The sequence below is a fragment of the Acinonyx jubatus genome, chromosome B1 (genome assembly GCF_027475565.1).
Source record: "Acinonyx jubatus isolate Ajub_Pintada_27869175 chromosome B1, VMU_Ajub_asm_v1.0, whole genome shotgun sequence".
In the NCBI taxonomy this organism is placed as follows: domain Eukaryota; kingdom Metazoa; phylum Chordata; class Mammalia; order Carnivora; family Felidae; genus Acinonyx; species Acinonyx jubatus.
The window spans coordinates 6,389,950-6,395,007 of record NC_069382.1 but is presented as its reverse complement, the minus strand read 5'-3'; the positions used below and the strand labels follow the sequence as shown (position 1 = coordinate 6,395,007).

General features: G+C 41.4%; 1 long non-coding RNA gene across 1 annotated transcript; it reads left to right on the top strand.

Moving 5' to 3' along the window:
• The first annotated feature begins 217 nt into the window (after positions 1–217).
• Positions 218–2,902, top strand: LOC128314300 (uncharacterized). Its single transcript, XR_008295793.1, has 2 exons — positions 218–356; positions 2,694–2,902. It is a non-coding gene; the product is annotated as an uncharacterized LOC128314300 (long non-coding RNA).
• Positions 2,903–5,058: the final 2,156 nt, after the last annotated feature.

Sequence of the window (5,058 nt, the reverse complement as noted above, 5' to 3'; positions counted from 1 at the left end):
GGCACCAAACCTCAGAGTCCTAAGCAGAAATGGAAATCAACTAGAAAATGTTGACTTTTTGTAAAGGTCTTGCTTTTTACCAGGAGGAAATGGATCCATAACCATGTGTCCATGGATGAAACATTCTCAAGTCACACCCAGGCCTTAATGGGACATGTTTACTAGGAATAGAAGCTTTTTCTCTCTAGCTGAGCTTTCTACTCTTTCCCCAGGTCACCAGCCCCCACTGATGTGCACCGAAGAGACACCGTCAGACTTTGCGAGTTCCTCTTAGAATCCCAAGAGTTAATTTCCCATCATGAGGCTACTGTTCCTTCTCTTTCTCCTCCTTGTGTGTCTTATCCAGACGACATCAGGTAAGCTGTGGCTCCTGTTGGTAGGATGATATGACAGATGGCCTTGAAGAATAGGACCAAATTGATTCATAATCCAATGATGCATCGAAGTCTGTAACAACGGAGTAATTTCACAGCTGAAAGAAGCATACATATACCACACACTCCCTTTTACGAATAACGAAAAGGGAAATTTAAGAAAACTTCAAAGAGTTTCCCAAGATTGCTCTTAACTGGTTGATAGCAAGCCCATAACTAGTAATTGACGATAGATAATATTTACAGGGACTTTACAGCTTACAAATTATTTCCATGTGAATAACAACAACACTAATAATAATAGCAGATAATATTGATGCTTCCTCTTTACCAAACATCACAACAAAAACTTTTCATGTCCTGTCCCACGTGTACCTCCTAACACTATTTCTGGGTAGGTATTCCCTGTCTTGCAAATGAGATTAAGAAATGAAGTAACTTGTTCAAAGTCATTCAGATTGTATGTAGTGGAGCCTTTGACTCAAGCTCATGAGGGTTTGGTTCTAGACAATGTTTTCATTAAATATTCAACAATCCCAGGGAATACATTTACTTACTGCATTATACATAAACATCAAATACTTTTTACTTTGAGTGTGTCCCATGCAATATTTGGAATATACTTATGTATGTTATTTCAAAGTTGACTGGATGCCCTACATCTTACCTGGCACCCCAGTGCATATGTCAGCACGTGCTGCGTTATGCTGTGGTCTGAATCATGGCATCTGAAGAGTCATGGTTCAATTCTTACTCAAATGATACAAGCCCATCCTGGCCGCAGGGGTGCTCTGTTCACTGTCGCTGCTCAGACCTGAGGGAGCAGCCACCACCATGGATATTGCTGGTTGCTGGGTCAAAGAAAAGAGCTCTGAGGAATCTGACATTGTCGATGAAAGGCTCCAGCCCTAACAGGACACATCACTTCTGATTAAAATTTATTAACTGAGCAAGTCTTCTGGCGCCACCCCATCACACAAAAGATAAATCCTACTTTGGGTCAAGAAAATAGACAGACAGACCTGTTTGGTGAACAGCCTAATGGAGATAAACAGTTGGATGTAGATATATATACAGATGTAGATATGAATATACATTTGTATTTATATAAGTGATATTAATTATAAATATATATGAACACAACAGATTCACATACATTCATTCATATTTATTTATAAGTGTAGGTATTATGTACAATTTATAAATTACATATATATGTATGTGTGTGTATATATATATATATATATATATATATTTTTTTTTTTTTTTTTTTTTACCTTGCCTTCTTATGAAAAACTAGGAGAATCTATGCCTCCCAAAGGAAAACTATGGACCTGGGGGAACAAGAACCAGAAGCGAGGTCTCCTAATTCTGGACCCAGTATGCCTTCCATCACAGCACAGCGCTTTTAAAAGCCATCACCCCTGATGGAAATTCTTCTTACTCATAGCTTCCTGCTTGTCATTCTCTTTCTTGTTCCCTTGACTTTAGGCATCATTCAAATTCTCGCTACTCTCAAGTTGCTTCCTGAATTGCTATAGTCAACCAACTTGATGGCCTATCATTTTTTTTTTGCAGCTTAACTCACAGGAGCCCGAGAAGGCAGGTGCTCACTGCGTGCCATGGCGGTGCCGTTTAAAATGTCACAGTGCACAAAATGACCCTCATTGCATGGGAGATGGGAGGCAGAATATTCAGCACTGAGGATGCTCACTTTCTGTCCAAAGCTTTTTGTCTATTTTGTGCTATGTGCTTGTAAGATTTTGCCCTTTTGAAAAAGAGGACAGCTCCTTAGGAAGCTTTCATGAAGAACATGTAGAGTATATCCCTAATCTCAGAGCACAGCCAAGTCACTTGCTCTCCCTGATCTGAAGTTCCTTCATCTGAAAAAGAAAGACACTATAGTGCAGAAGTCAATAAGCGTTATTTGGTAAAGGACCAGGTAATAAATAAATCTTTTAGGCTTCTGGGCCATGAGGTCTGTCATGACAACTCATCTCTGCCACGAAAAGCAACCATAGACAATATCTAAATGAACGGGTGTGAATGTCTTCCTATTTATGGACACTAGAATTTGAGTTTCATATAATTTTCATATATCGTGAAGTAGTTTTCTTCTTCTGAAGTTTTGTCTACAGTTCAAAAAAAAAAAAGCGCAAAACCAACGATAGGCTGATAGGCCACGCTAAAGCAGGTAGAGGCCAGTTTTGTCCCTACAGACTGTAGGCTGCAGATCCTCGCTATACAAGATGGCTTCCTGTAGCTTTGGTTAAACATGCTTTCCTGTTTTGTTTCTTCTCACCTCTCCTTCTGTTATAGGGCATGAAAAAAGGGGGAAATCCCTTGAATGTAAAAAACTGGGTGGTGTCTGCAAGCACCAGAAAACCCACGGATGTTCCATCCTGCCTGCAGAATGCAAAAGTCGGAACAAACACTGCTGTAGAATCTAGCTGCGGCCGGAGGGTCTTCGGAGCCGCACAACAGACTCACCACCAATGACTTCTGCTGAATAAAAGCACCTGCACTCACGCGGGCCCTGTGTCGGCTCTTTGCAAGGCACGCTTAAGTGGCGGGTCATTGAACTGGTGGAGGGGAGGGGTTTGTGGGATTTAAGTTCTAAACTTGGTCCCCACCACTCGTTACCTCACTGACTTTGGACAAGGCCTTTCCTTTTCTGTGTCTCAGCTTCTGCACCTGTCACTATTCAAATGGTTCTACAAGCCACCTATAATCTGTGCATGTATGTCTATTCATCGATGGATTGAGAGTAAGAGCTTGAGGGGCATGTGTGTGTGTGTGTGCGCATGTGTGCTCATGCATATGTGTATGTATTGATGATATATAGGAAAAGTCGCTGAGGTTTTGTTCTCATTTTCATACCCCTTAAGGACTCTTGGGTACAAAGGAATGGCTCCCGTTAGTTATTGAAGAGCCAAGGATATAAATTAATCAGAAGGTCTAAAGGTGAAGAAAGATCAAAGTTGGTACCCAGGCATCAAGCCATGGAATTGGAACCCAGAGATTACAGAAACCAACCCATGGTTTCACAGAGAACCAAGACTTAGCAAGGTAGTGATTATTTTCTTCTCTCCAAAGATGCCTTTCCAAATACAGTAGTGGGATTCCTTTAGACTCATTTTCTTAGAACCCAAGGAATGGTTTTCTGCACAGAGAAGATTTGGAATGTGTAGCAGAATTCTGCTGATTGGAAGGGGACATACCACCGTCAGTAGTCACTATCTCCTGTTTTAAAACAGAATACAATTTGTCATTTGTTCTCTTAGTAACTTCCTTTTGGTAGCAAATCAAAGTTTCTGACACTGCTGCTGGGGACACAAAGTTGTAAGTCTACTTTGGAAGTTCATTTGGCGGTTTCTTGTAAAGTTGAACGTACCCTGGCCATACCACTCCTCAATCCCACTCCTGGGTATTTACCCAGCAGAAATGGAAACGTATGTTCTTACTAAAATCCTATATGCAAATGTTGATAGCAGCTTAATTTATGTTTGCCAAAAATGGGAAACAACACAGATGTCCTTCAACTAGTGGATTAACTGCAGTTCATCACAGAATGGAATACTATGCAGCAATAGAAGGGAACAAATGATTGATTCCTGCAAAAACATGAATGAACCTCATTCATGAGGTCTTCTACTGAGTTAGAGAAGCCAGATAGAAAGACTATAGGTTATTTTATTCCATCTATATAGCACTCTTGAGCAGCAAAACTATAGGGTGAGAAGCCAGATCTGCAGTGGCCAAGGGTTAGATGTTACAGGGGGGATGACAATCAGGTAGTATGAGGGAGTTGGGGGTGATAAGACTGTTCCCTATAGACATAAGGTAGTGGATACTTGACTCTGCATTTGAAAATCCCTTAGAATGTTACACCACAAAGTTTGATTTTTATTATATATAAATTTTAGGGGCACCTGGGTGGCTCAGTTAGTTAGGCGTCTGACTCTTGATTTTGGCTCAGGCCATGATCTCATGTTCAAGCCCCGAGTCAGGCTCTGTGCTGACAGCAAGGAATCTGCTTGGGATCCTCTCTCCCTCTCTCTCTGCACCCCTCCTACTGCTCCCGTGTGCACGTACATGGCGAGTACCCAAGGGAGACCTGAAAGAGCTCCCGGTGGCCAACCTGAAACAACTTCATTTAAAAAAAATGAAGTGTTGAATTATAACCCAAACATAAAACAAATAGCCATAGGACCATATTGGTGTGAGTCAGTCCCTCTTCCCCACCTCCATTTAACATTTTTTGACGTTTCCCTAAAGCTTCGAAGATAAAATTTCTTCAGGGTCTAAAGCCCTCTATCCATTGGCTGTACATTCTCTAGCTTCATTTCCTCACATTCTGGCTCTCAAACCACCTCCTAATATAACTCCAGGCCTGTTTGTACTATAGTGACCTTGAGTATCTTGCTCTGTGCACATTGGAACCCACACCACTTCTCCTTCAACTTCCCCTCACTGATTCTTACCCCATTTTTTTAAGACCCAGCTCATATATGGCATTCACTGGGAAGACATCTTTGAACCACCCAACTCGGCTATGATTTCCACATCTGTGAGTTTTCTTAGCAGAACATGCCTTGAATCCACACCCCCAGGCCCCAGTACACCAGTCCCTTTCCCAGTACAGAGTAGGTGCTGAGAAATACTAACAAAATAAAGGAATCCA